This window comes from Manis pentadactyla, chromosome 16 (assembly GCF_030020395.1).
Source record: "Manis pentadactyla isolate mManPen7 chromosome 16, mManPen7.hap1, whole genome shotgun sequence".
Lineage (NCBI taxonomy): Eukaryota > Metazoa > Chordata > Mammalia > Pholidota > Manidae > Manis > Manis pentadactyla.
The window spans coordinates 77,881,964-77,896,477 of NC_080034.1; the positions used below are offsets into that span (position 1 = coordinate 77,881,964).

Sequence of the window (14,514 nt, forward strand, 5' to 3'; positions counted from 1 at the left end):
ACGCTGACGGACAGTGACTGTAACGGGGCGCGGGGTGGGGACTTGGTGATACGGGTGAGTGTGGTGACCACAGTGTTGCTCATGTGAAGCCTTCATCAGAGTGTCTATCAGTGATACCTTAGCCGAACGGGATCTTAGACGTCATCTTCCAACCCCTTATTTTACAGGCTGCAAACTCAGGCTAAGAGCTTTAGTGACCTAGACAGGGGGACAGGGTGCTAGTTAATGAGGGATCGGGGACGAGCAGCCAGGGGGCCTGACTCAGTCCCACCGTGTGACCACCACACCAGGAAAATACTCGTAAGGATTCTTGGAAATGTGAAAATCCTGGATCCTTCCCAAGGAAATGAACGGCCAGTTCCATTACAGGAAGCCGGTTATTGACGTTGTAAATTTTAAACTCATCTCACTCTCTCTCCTCATTGCTTGTTTGGTGTTGCCTGTCAATTTTCCTTTTGCTGACACTGAGGAAGAGACACACCGAGATGAAACTACAGTCGGAGCTTTATAACCATTGAGCAGTAAGCACAAAAGATTTGCAAATGAAGAGTTGAAACAAGGCTGAAATGGTGTTTTGGAAACATCTCTGAAGTATTCACTCACGGGTGTAACAGTTCACATGAAATGTTCCAACTGGAAACCAGAGAATTCTCAACTAGAATAATCTAACACAGAGGACACCTGTCGGATGTTCTTGAGAAAGTTTAATCAAGGTTTATAAGATGAACAGAGAGAGCAACATACTGCAGATCAATTTTTTCTTTTAAGGTAACCTGCAAACAGAGCTTTGCTAGGACATTAGGATGGATGGATGGATGGATGGAGTGGTGCCAGGTATCTTTTGAAGCATCCTATAACTGCCATGCAAAGTTGAGAAAATGCCCCTTTTCTAGGGATCTGCCAGAGCTGCTCACACTGCCTCATGAGAGCTGATCGTCAGGAATACTTGGACCTACCTGTTAAACACAGCTGTTATTAAGAATTTAAGTATATAAACTTATAATTAAATTAGCCATATTAAAAACAAAGGAAATAAATACTACTCACTGGTTCTGAATTACTTTATTATGACTTACTATTTTCCTGAGTTTATTTATGGGTCTGGTTGACGAGCCACTACTTATCTCTCTTTCCAACTCCACTTTCAGTGACATGAACTTGGTAGTTCGAAACCAGCCAAAGTTCTCTGCATCTGGGCTTGCTCCCCGGCCTGCTCCCCGGCCTCCTCCCTGGAGAGCTGGCTGTTAAACATGTGCCAGGCACCACCGGCTTTCTGTGCACTCCACAAAGCCGAGGACGGGCTCTGCTCTGCCTGCCCCTCTCTGGCCTCTCTGCAGCCAGGTAGCCTCAGTCACCCCGACCTGGCCACAGAACATGCGTGTTTCCTCTCCGCATCTCCCCTCACGCTGGAGCTGGGCGCTCGCACAGGCCCTGGGCTCTGGGTCCTCACCTATCCTACTCCGGCCTTGGGGAACCTGTTTTCATCTGAAGACTGCTAGACTGAAAAACCTTTTGATTCTCACCGAAGCAGGGCCGCATGTGTTCATTTTAAAGTTTGACCATTAGCCTGGATTTTTCTCCAGTTTTGAATAATCTCAAAATTATTCAACTCTCCACTTTCCTACAGAATTTATTTAAGCCTGAGGGTTGTCCTGGGTTTCTTTCTCTGGAGTGATAAGGATATTACAAGGTCTGGTGCCTCCCAAACTGTAATGTATGAGCCCTGGAGATCTTGTTAAAATGCAGATTCTGGGATGGGGCCCCTAACACCACATTTCCGACAAGTTCCCAGTGGTGGTGTCACTGCGGGTAGAGGATCACATTTGGAGTAGGAAGAGTATAGAATATACCTGAATATTAAATCATTACTATTTAATGAAAAAGGAAAAATGAAAAACAGGAGAAAGAATTAAGGAAGAAAATGATGGGGGAGAGTTAAAATGAAGTCCATTAGATGATCAAGTAAAGAGGAAAAGAAACTGTGGCCTCATTTTATCAAGGTGTTCTCAGTCTAGGAAGCACCTTTATGCATAAAATCACAACCAGGAGCTGCAGTGCCACGTGAGCTTCTATTTCCTCTTCCCTGGTACAGAGGGATCCTTGTAAGTAAATAGGTCAAGGTGAAGAAGAGAAGAAAATGCTTATTTGTCATCACCAGGGATCTAGAGTTAGTTTCCCCTTTTCTGGGTATTCTGAGAGAAATTTACTCTTCCAGGGATGGTGGGTGAACCGGAGAGCACAGAGGTGTTCTGCAGCGCTCGGAGCACCAGGGTGTCAGGGCAGGTGGGTACCACGCAGCTGAAGGGTTTCAGACTTCACCTTGAAATCCTTTATGATTTCAGTTCAGACCCTGAACTTTTCCAGGAAGTGGGAAGTCAGAGAAATCTGTTCTGATCTCACCACCAGAGTCCCTGAGTTTACTCGCATTCTTCCTATGAATAGAAGAATTAAATGCTGACCTTTATTCCTAAACATGTCCCAGATGACTATTACAGTCATAGCTGATTTCTAAAAAAATTTTTATTAAGGTATGATTGATATACACTCTTATGAAGGTTTCACAAGAAAAACAATGTGATTACTGCATTCACCCTTATTATCGAGTCCCCCCTACATACCCCAGTGCAGTCACTGTCCATCAGTGCAGCAAGTTGCCACAGATCCACTATGTGCCTTCTCTGTGCTACACTGTTCTCCCCGTGACCCCCACACCATGTGTACTAAACATAATACCCCTCAGTCCCCTTCTCCCTCCCTCCCCACCCGCCCTCCCACACCCTCCCCTTTGGTAACCACTAGTTCATTCGTGGAGTCTCTGAATCTGCTGCCATTTTGTTCCTTCAGTTTTGCTTCATTGTTATACTCCACAAATGAGGGAAATCATTTGGCATTTGTCTTTCTCTGCCTGGCTTATTTGACTGAGCATAATGTCCTCCAGCTCCATCCATGTTGTTGCAAATGGTAGAATTTGTTTTCTTCATATGGCTGAATAGTATTCCATTGTGTATAGTGTATATGTACCACGTCTTCTTTATCCATTCATCTGCTGATAGACACTTAGGTTGCTTCCATGTCTTGGCTATTGTAAAAAGTGCTGCAATAAACATAGGGGTGCATATGTCTTTTTGAATTTGAGAAGTTGTATTCTTTGGGTAAATTCCAAGGAGTGGGATTCCTTGGTCAAATGGTATTTCTATTTTTAGTTTTTTTAGGAACCTCCATATTGCTTTCCACAATGGTTGAACTAGCTTACATTCCCAGCAGCAGTGTAGGAGGGTTCCCCTTTCTCCGCATCCTTGCCAGCATTTGTTGTTCTTAGTCTTTTTGATGCTGGCCATCCTTACTGGTGTGAGGTGATATCTCTTTGTGGTTTTAATTTGCATTTCCCTGATGATTAATGCTGTGGAGCATCTTTTCATGTGCCTGTTGGCCATCTGAATTTCTTCTTCGGAGAACTGTCTCTTCATATCCTCTGCCCATCTGTTAATCGGGTTATTTGCTTTTTGGGTGTTGAGGCGTGTAAGTTCTTTATATATTTTGGATGTTAACCCCTTCTTGGGTATGTCATTTACAAATATATTCTCCCATCCTGTAGGATGCCTTTTTGTTCTGTTGATGGTGTCCTTTGCCATACAGAAAATTTTTAGTTTGATGTAGTCCCATGAGTTCATTTTTGCTTTTGTTTCCCTAGCTCGAGGAGATGCATTCAGGAAGAAGTTGCTCATGCTTATGTTCAGGAGATGTTTGCCTATGTTGTCTTCTAAGAGTTTTATGGTTTCAAGACTTACATTCAAGTCTTTAATCCATTTCAAGTTTACTTTTGTATATGGGATTGTACAATAATTCAGTTTCATTCTCTTATATGTAGCTGTCCAGTTTTGCCAGCACCATCTGTTGAAGAGGTTCCCCATTGTATGTCCATGGCTCCTTTATCATATATTAATTGACCATACATGCTTGCATTTATATCAGGGCTCTCTAGTCTGTTCCATTGGTCTATGGGTCTGTTCTTGTGCCAGTACCAAATTGTCTTGATTACTGTGGCTTTGTAGTAGAGCTTGAAGTTGGGGAGCATAATGCCCCAGCTTTATTCTTCCTTCTCAGAATTGCTTTGGCTATTTGAGGTCTTTTGTGGTTCCATATGAATTTTAGGACAATTTTCTCTAGTTCGTTGAAGAATGCTGTTGGTATTTTGATAGGGATTGCATTGAATCTATAGATTGCTTTAGGCAGGATGGCCATTTTGACAATATTAATTCTTCCTAGCCAAGAGCATGGCATGTGTTTCCATTTATTGGTATCTTCTTTAATTTCTCTTAAGAGTGTCTTGTAGTTTTCAGGGTATAGGTCTTTCACTTCCTTGGTTAGGTTTATTCCTAGGTATTTTGTAGCTGTTGTTTTTGAGTGCTTGCTAAAGGTTAAGTAAGTAAGGGAGGTTGGTGGCTACACTGGTATTTCTATTTTATCTGTCAATTATTGGTTGAAAAGAGGACTAGAAAACTATGGGCCATGGACTAAATCTGACCCACTGCCTGTGTTTATCTGCACACAAGCTAAGAATGGATTTTATGTTTTTGAATGGTCATAAAAAATATTGAAAAAAAAGAGGAGCATTAGTGATTTGTGACAGTTGCATGAAGTCCAAATTTCAGTGTCCGTAAATAAAGTTTTATTGGAACAGGGACACTTCCATTTGTTTATGAATTTTCTATGGCCACTTTTGTGCTGCAAGGGCAGAGCTGAGTGGTTATGACAGAGACCATACGGCCTGCAAAGCTGAAAATATTTATGATGTAGCCTTCTATGGAAAATGTTTGCTGGTCTCTGATTTAAAATGATAAAATAATTCCTATAAGAGGATTAAATAACTACGTGGAATGCTGATGGCCCAACAGATTTTGTACAGCTTTCAAAGGGCAAAAAAAATCTCAGGGCAGAGCTGCCATACGCAGAGAATTTAGTGCATTAACTAACTGAACTCCCAGGCCTGTAAACCATTTTGTTAAGAGGCTTCATTCATCTGCGAAGACCCTCCCATGCTTTGCTGGAGGCCCCGTTGATACAAGTTCTGGCATAGTTAGCAGCACGCAGCTCCCATACGGTAAACGACTGATATTTAAGGACGGCAAGGGTGCTATTTATAGGTATGGCACTCCTATGACTGTTGGGTAGACAACACCTGATTGGATAACAGTAGTGGCATGTATGTAAATGAGGTGATTTCTGTATGGTCCTCTGATTGGATACAAGGATACTGGCCTACCAAATGGCAAATCACAACTTTCCATCAGACTTAAATAGGCCCCATACTTACCTTACCAGTAACTTACGTTATAACGGACACTTTTGATTATGTCTGGACGTGGGATACAAAATGGTAAGGCTCGCGCTAAGGCCAAGACCCGTCGTTAGGTCCCCGCGGGCCATGTGCACCGCTTGTTCCTCAAGGGCAACTACGCCTTGCGGGTCGGGGCCGGCGCGCCCGTGTAGCGGGCGGCGGTGCTGGAGTACCTGACCGCCGAGGTCCTGGAGCGGCGGGCAAGGCGGCCCGTGACAAGGAGACGCGCATCACCCCGCGCCCCCTGCAGCTGGCCATCCGCAACGACGAGGAGCTCCGCAAGCTGCTGGGCAAAGTCACCATCATGCAGGGCGGCGTCCTGCCCAACATCCAGGCTGTGCTGCTGCCCGAGAAGACCGCGAGCCACCACAAGGCCAAGGGCAGGTGATGCCCCCAGATAACAAAGCTCAGCGGGTGACCTGCTTCTTAGGGAAGAAAGAAAGTGATACCAGAGGCTCTTGTAGGAGCCGTTACCGCTTCAGTGAAAGCTGTAGACAGATATTACACGACATTATTTCAATAAAGTTTCTCTGTTCATTTGTTATTTTGACAGTCTCCATTTTGTCCTTTCTAGCAATATTATGTTAGCTGTTTTTTTTTTTTTAAGCACAGTTTTGCATTGGATTGTCTTGCAAACTCTTATTTTGTGAGACAGTTCTGTGTGGTATCCAGGAAAGCACTTTGAAGGCAGTTTTGTTACTTTGGACTGTTTTACTTGTAGTCAAATTACAATGAATGTGTCAACTGTTGCTGTCTTGGTTTCTCCAAGTCTAAGGAATGTGCTGTAGTACTTAATACTTGGCCTGTTAAAATTGTATTTTGTCTTTAAATATCTTAATATAGGAAGATAAGTATGTGCCATTTGATTTAAGGTTTCACTCTGCAGACTGTCAGTTTCCCCAAGAAGTTCCACTCCAAGTGATCAGCAAGAATTATATGAAGAAAGGTCACAGGCCAGAGGAGGCTCTTACTGGACCTCTGCCAGCCGCAGCTCCACCAAGTCCAGAGTGTAGCACATCTGTGACCGAAGAATCTAGCAAGGCCTGGAGCCTGTAGTGTTACGGAGGGCACTCTAAACATGATTTCGAAATGACCTTGTGTCCAAACCATTGATGTAGGCTGATTTACTTTTGCCTGACACCTGACATTTAGACAGCGGCTGACAAAACAGTCTGCATGAATTGTCCTGATGCCAACTGTCAAATAAGTAGTTGTTTCATAAATGTCTGTACATGTGGCAGAAGTTAATCTAAAACTTGCTTTTATTAAAACTAACACCAGACCACCTTCAGCTTCTTTGAAAAGTACCATTAGGTAAGGTCAGGTTCCAGACCAGACTGTGGAAGAGTCCAGTCTGCAGTGGGGAGAAGGGCACACAGGCAAAACACTTGACTTCAGAGTCCAGAGGAGAAATGGGTATATTTTGCCATTAATCCTGTAGAGTAATAAAAAGTGCTTACATGGTTAATCAATTATTTTCTAGGCTGTCCTTTTTCTTCTGCATATAGTAATCTATTTAAGATATTTCCTTGATGTAGATTGCTACCTCCAACTTTCAAATATAATCATATATTATATGGTTATTTTCAATAAGTTAGATTTTTAATAGCTTTCAGTCATGAATATCATTACATGACATTTCAGTTAATAATAATAGCAGTAATGATAGTGATGGCAAATGATTACTTTCATGTATTGATTTTCTATTATACACAATTACATAATATATGGAATTGATTCTATTCTAGTCTATGTATATGAGATTTGGTGAGTGATTTTATTTTGTTGCATAATTTATCCCTGTTTCAATGATCTCCAAGTAAGTGTGAGTCAACCAAGTATAATACATTTGTTCCACGTCCCAGGTAGTAAGTAAAGGTGTCTGGGTATAAATTCAGCATGCTAAAATTCTATAACATGTGCTGGCTCTAAAAGAGGCAACACTGTCTTACTTATTTGATGGTTATGAGATTCTTCCTGTCAAACAAACAGCAACTTAGTTTTTCTTACTATCCCATCTGGAAGTACATAACATCCCAGCCCACTGGTCCTCCTAATTTTCTTCCATGTCTTCTCCTAAAAATTTGTTTTGTCACTAATGTTTTTCTTTTCCATGACTGCTACCCTCAGTCGCATAAGATTTTGCAGTTTAATTTAGGTGTCCCTGGCACTGGAGATGCTGAAATAAGCAGCATTGACTCTGAAACGCTGACTAGAAGGCAGCTATTTCTAAGGAAAAAAGCAAGGAGTGTTTGCAGTATGGCAATCTAGTGCATAACTGAACGTGTTGTGTAGATGCCAACAGGATGTATGCTTCTGCTCAGCTAATAGAAGGCAAAGTAAGAGAGACGGTGTTCCACTCTGAGTCAATGACCAGATTGACTCTTTTGTTATAGAGATGATGAGGCAAAACAGGAATTTGACAGGAACTTGGAGAAAAGCGATTTGCCACAGCCATGAAGAGGACTTAAGGTTCTGAGAAGACATAGCACAACGTATGGGTCCATGGTTTAGGGTGTGTGTGAAAAAGCAGCCAAGTTCCAGAGATTGACCATTTCCATTAAATCAAGTCTTTTGTTTCAGGATTTAGACTCATCTGATGTGATTGCTTGACAGCTGCTCCTGAATTACCTGACGCACTGCTGGACATTATGAGGTTTGGGGCAAAGTGTGCCTGTAAGCGTGCTTCCTCTGCCAGAGCCCACCGTGGCTTTCCGGACTAGGGACGACAGTTTCTCTATGATCACAATGGGATTATGCCCTGAAGTCCTCTGAAATATCACCCAGAATCAGAGCCAGCATCTTGTGAGTTTTGTGTGGCTAATTATTAGTGATGCTAATATCAATTGGCTAGTTATTAAGTTGTTCACAGTCTTATGAAAAGAGCTCTGAGGGTAACTTTAATACATATCAAAGAATTCATGACTAAAAGAAAGCAATTTAAAAAACCAACCTTTTTCAAAAGGAAAATATGAATAAAAGGTGGGTAACAAACAGAAGGACAACGTAAGTGTATTTCTATGAAGTCAAACCAAGTAGAAGGCAAGAAAAAACAACTCAAGAGCATTTTTAAATGAAGTTAAAAATTAAATTGCAAAACCAAAGTCACATTTTCTGACTTGGATGATATTTTGGGTTAGAAATATTTCACATGATATTTGCATCCTGAAGTTGATTATTTATCCCAGAGTCCAGAGTCCTTCAAAAAATGACTCAGGGAAAACTCTTTTACATTGGAAGGTGAAATTTATACCCTCCAATGCTTAAATTCCCAAAGTGCAGATGGGACAGATCCATTTTTCTCTTCTCTTACCTTATAAAGAATGTAATAAAACTTACCTGAAAGAATTGTGAGGATGACATACAATAAATGTTTGGAAAATAGCTCTGAATCCCCAAGACCCAGGCTTCTCCTTCTGAATTATTGATCTCGGTGATGAATTTTTCTAGGCTCGCACACCTCCACAAGGGTGCTAGGAGGTGGTTTACTCTACTATGATACGGTTCAAATAAGTATAAATAGTCAAGCTCAAAATCAGCAGATCTCCTCAGGGAACATAAACTAAGAAGGAACTTAAGATCAAAGTGATGAGCAGGAGCTGAAACCAGCAGAACCAGGTCGACTTTTCCAAGGCTGAAGGCTGATTTCAATGCTCACACAGGAAAAGAAGTCTGTTTTGCAGGCCCAGAGTAGTCAGGGAGCTGGAAATGAACTATCTACTTACAACTGGGAATCTGAAGGCATTGCCTCATCTCTGAGACAAGGATAAGCAAAACTACACATAAGTTTGAAAAGTGGTGGAGATGTGTTCAAGTGTGTGGAAGTATAGATGAAAACAAGTCAACCAAAAAAAAAAAAAAAACCAGAGAGGTTGGCTTCCACCGCCCCATGTGGGAGAGCCGAAGTCATGCTGCTTACTCTCCAGAGTGACTTCGAGAAAGGTCCGCACCACACGACAACATGTATACAAATTGAGAAGTAATGCAAAGCACTATTTTATATGGTTTGTGAACATACCTATAGATAGTAAAGACTGAAAGATATGGAGAAATCTCACTGAATTTATGTGAGATGTTTTTGTTGTTTATGTGTGTGTGCATGTAAGGAGAGGAGAAAGGACCAGAGAAAGCATCAGAGTAAAGTTCAAGTTCATCTGTGATATTATTCAGAAGGAGCTCATTTTGGAGAAGGAGGGAAGTCAGATAGAGTGAGAAGTGAAAACAAAGTTGAGAAAGCAAAGTTTTCAAGTTTCATTACACTCTTAACAGAGCAGGCCTGACCTAAGGTCAGACAGGCTCCGACTGCCTACCGTGAGGCTTCTTTTATGGGATTTTTGGCAGAGAAGAGAAGTCCTTGATTAACAATTCTTGGCCTTGGAGGACTGATCTGCTTGGTGGAATGAAGACACGGGCTGCACTCGACGTCTGCTGTGCCTGTGCTCTGAAGTTTCTCATGGGGAGATGTTTTTCATCCGGGGAATGTCTGGACATTCTGAGTCACTCCTTGCCCTTGTGATTTCATCTGATGAACTCTGTGAGTCATTTATGGCTCTCTGGTTTTATCTGCTTATCTCTTTGAGTCCCTTTTGGTGGGCTTTTCTGTCCTTGTGTCCTGTCTTTCTGCTGAACAATATGATCATTCATGTATTTCAAAGAAAAAAATCGAATACAATCTCAAAGGGGAAAAACACAAAAATAACAAAGTTGAAAATAAAACTACTAAAAGCAGCTATTAAATTACAATATTCTCTCTTTTTAGCATTTTCAAAGCAGAACTAAAGTCATTAAAGAGACCACAAAGCAAAGCAAGAACCGTACTAGATTCTGACTTACAGAAAGCATCTGAAGTTTTGGCAAGACTTACCTGAAGAGAAAGGTCAAGAAGGTCACAGCATAGAAGAAGGCAGAGCTACAGAGAAGGTGCAGATTCCAAATTCTCAAGGCACACATTTCTGTGGACTCCCCCAAAGGCCACTTGGCAAGACATGCTTTTCATTCAACTTCTATTTTGATGAATCTCATTAATGTTTAGCAGTTCAAGCCCTGGGTGGGGGCAGGGGTGGCAAAGAAGACAGTTGTCTGCTGAGGAAGCAGTGAAGGCAGGAGCAGGAAGACAGAGGAGATTCTAAACCGAAGGCCTTACTCAGACTCTAAGCCACTTACCTTGGTGGTGATATGAAAGATTTCTGAGGCTTGTGTAAAAACTGATCATTTTTATATATACAGGTGTTCTCATATTGATTTAGAAAGTGTGGGTGAAAATGTAAAAGCCCTTATCTCCTTAACCATGCAGAGAAGAGAGATAGAAGCAGAAAGCTCAAATTTTGTGCCTGATCATCCACAAACTTTGAGACAATGCCAACTGTGGGAGACATTTCCAAGAAACAGGCACTCTTGTGAGGTATTTAAAAGTGGAATTTTGGGGGTTAAACTTGGGGCTTTGTTAACAAATACCACCTCTTTCATTTACCAACTAGGTGACCTGGACAAAGAGTGTCAGCATCTCCATCTGGGATTGATGTAAGCCCTTTGGTACAGTGGTTAGTAACAGTGGCTATGATAACCTGTTGTACCAAATAGCTGGTAGGACACACAGGAAGAGCTGTAAGGTAGTGGAGAAGAAGCACTCCAGATGAAAAAGAACTGGCAACTGTATCCCATCTCTTAGATGAAGATCCACTGCCCCTCAAGATGGGTGTACTGGGCTTTTCTCCTGGACAGATTTACTGCAGTAACAGGGTTGCAATTCCTAGTGTCCTGAAGGACTTCAGCCTTTCGTGATCAAATTCACTGCCTTAGTTTCCCACTCATATCAGTTGGGGTCCAGGGCTTTGACCCAAGACAGGGCTGGAGGTGGCTCTGGTTCCAAATGGCATCTAGAGGGATGCTGAGTCAAGAACCAATGAGACAGTACAAAATTTAGGTAGGCTAATATGGTACCCCAGGAGGATAATTTTAACATGAAAAGCAAATTCCAATCACTCTTAAATGGAGTCACTTTTAAACCATGATTCCAAAGTAACTCTGTAAAAGGAGACATTACTGTAAGAAATGCTCATGTCATAGTTATAACAATAAAAGAAGGATGGCATTATTAGGGGTGCTTTTAAAATAAAACTTCAGTATACAGAGCATAGACAGAAATGTGCCCCATTTTAAAAAAATGTCCACTTATAAAGTTCGTTTATATAAAGAATGGATGGATTTGGTTTCTTGAAGTAGGGCAAGCAATTGAGGAAAAGTGGGATCGAGAACAAAACAGAACAATGCACCTTGGTGACCACACACTGTCATGAAGTGAGGAAGTGAACAACATTGCTGGCCACATGCCGCAAGAGGGGGTTGAACTCTTGTGGGGCCGTCTTCTCTACAAGCCCCATCTCTTGGGGAAAATCACCTCTGAGTAATGAAGCCTGGTTATAGAGAGATGCTAAGAGGTCATGCCTCAGTTTGCAACAGTGGTATTATGGTTATTAGACCAGGTCTACTGAAGTTACAGTATTTAAATACTTAAGATTTTATTTATTAAACCAACAAGTTCAATTTGTTAATAGCATAAGTAGTTATGTATTTTGCAACATTTTCTTTAAGAGATTTATAAATTTAATAAATTGAGCACTAAACACAGCACAAATATTGTAAACCTATACCCAGTACCACACAAAAATCCCCTTGGGTTTCAAAGATCCTAATATTGTAAGTAGTAAGGATTTTCTTTAGTTCTCTTACATGCAGAAAGCTCAAGATTTCTGTGCTAGTTCTTTCTGGAGCTTTGTGAACACATCACCAATTTATGGTGAAAAATAATATGGAATTAGGATTGCATCATCTCATTATGCAAATTTGGTCCCCAATTATTAGTGATACATATATCAGCAACACTCACGTTGGGTCAAATAGGAAGCAGTATGGGAGCCACTGAGGGCACTAGGAGCCAAGTCCTCAGGTCCAGCAAAGGATTCCAGAGGAGACAGCGCTGAGGTGAAGCACCTCTGTGGTAACTCCAACAGCGACAATAAACCAACCGTACAGCGACCACTTGCTGAGGCCGGCTGAAACCTTACAGTCCTTAATGAAGGTGTCATGGCTGCTGCTGGTGTTATTGTTGTTATTAACAACCGATGGGAAACTGAAACACACAAATTTGCTCCTGGTGGCACTTGGCACATTAGGATGATCACAAGCCTGCATTTGAACTTAGAAATGCCTAACTCCAGAGCTAGTGACACAAAATGAGCAATCCAGATCTAAATAATATACAGTTTCAAATTTTAGGTGTAACACACCTTTTCTGTTGAGCCGAGAGGGGATAGTCGCCTTCCCTCTGCCCCATCCCGATGGAAGGGTACAGCTTTTGTTTGATTTTTGCCCACTGTTTAAATGTTTCAACTCTTTCCCTTAGCTGACACCTGTGGATTACATATCGCCCTGATAAGTAAAGAACAGTCCTTAGGAGAGAAGATCCCAATGGCCACCATGACCAAGTCAAGTTCTACAGCAGAGAAGAGTAAATACTCCCAAGATAAGCAAGCAGACAAGGAGCTTATTCCCAGGTAAGGTGAACTCAACCTTGACAAATGGATTTTAGGACTTTATGGTTAATTCTTTGTCTGTGATGACTCATAATGCACATAAATGAATGTATATCTCATAAGTTGTTTAATTCTTTTCAAAAAACAATTAATATTAGTGAATGTTTTTCAAGCATATGAAGGAAACAAATATCACTATTCTAAAAGTCTTTAATTTTTGACAATTGTCTTCTCATTTTTGTCCATATGCATTTACATCTTGATAATCACTACCAAAGTGTCTGCACACAGTATTGCGCATTCTGTTTGTCAGTGCATGTAATATTGTCAGTATAATCGTATTGCTTAGTTAAGTAAAATAAGACAATGTTCATTTGACCACACATACTTTTCTCTACTGTTCTATAGTATAATCATTATTCTTAAACGATATATATTATTATTCCAATATATCCAACAGATAAAGTATTGTTTACTTGAGAAATCCTCTTGTGGTTGGATATTTAAGTTGTGGAGTTTCATTTCATTACTTAGTTATTGTATATATATTTCATGATATGTAAAAAATATACATATATGAATACATCCTTTAACATAACACCTGTCTACAAGTTAATAATAAAAAATAAATTACTATTTCCTCATTGTTTATTCCCAAGAAATTAAAATTTTGAAGCAAAGGGTATAAATACTTAATTTCCATTGACCACTACAGAGATGTTAGGTTTAATCTGAACACATGTGAAGCCACATAGAGGATTCTGAATAGAAGAGGGGGTGGTCTATTACGGTAAAACTACAACTGAAGATAGATTGGAAGCAGGAAGTCAAGTTGAAGGCTACTGCAAAAATCCAGGCAAGAGATGTTGGTACTTAGAACTACATGGAAGCCGCCCTACACCGAAAGATAGAAATGGCCCTGATAAGAAGTGATTAGCTTCTACATACATTTTCATTGTAAAGACAACACTATGTTCCAGATAGACTGGATATAGGGAGTGAAATTGAGAAATCAAGGATAATCACAAAATGTTTGGAAGGATGGAATTTCCATCAATGAGTTGGGAAGGATGTGGATGGAGCAAGTTGGGGAGGAGGGCTCAGGAATTTAGTTTTGAATCTATTAGGTTTGATTTTTTTCATCAGCTGATGAATTGATTTTTAGTGGAACAAAAAATGATGCATCTTAAAATCAATGGCAGCTTCTATTTGACAAAATGTAGTATTGCTGTATTATATCTTGACTTTATTTTGATTTAAAACATAAGATACGATTCCAACATTATTTTTCCATGTATTTAACCAGTAATCTTAGCATCACTTATGACATAACTTAGCTTCCCTCCATGAATTGCCACAACATCCTTTACTCACTGTGTTATTATTTTGGATGTTTCTCTATTGTTCCTTAGAATTTTCTGCTTATTAATATCATTTTACTCTCATGACAAATGTCAATGTTTTATAATGCAAATATTTTTCAATGCTTGCCCTCCCCTCCAAAAAAGTTCTTGTGTAGTCTATTAATATATACAACTGGTCTTTATTATTTCTGCCAAACATATTCATTTTCTATTCCTGCAAACATATTACCACACATTTAATGGCCTAAAATGACACACATGTATTATGCTGTAGTTTCTG

The 14,514-nt window shown here is 40.6% G+C and overlaps 1 pseudogene; it reads left to right on the forward strand.

The window, feature by feature from the left end:
* Positions 1 to 5,352: 5,352 nt before the first annotated feature.
* On the forward strand, positions 5,353 to 5,726 carry LOC118925625 (histone H2A type 1-like; annotated as a pseudogene).
* Positions 5,727 to 14,514: the final 8,788 nt, after the last annotated feature.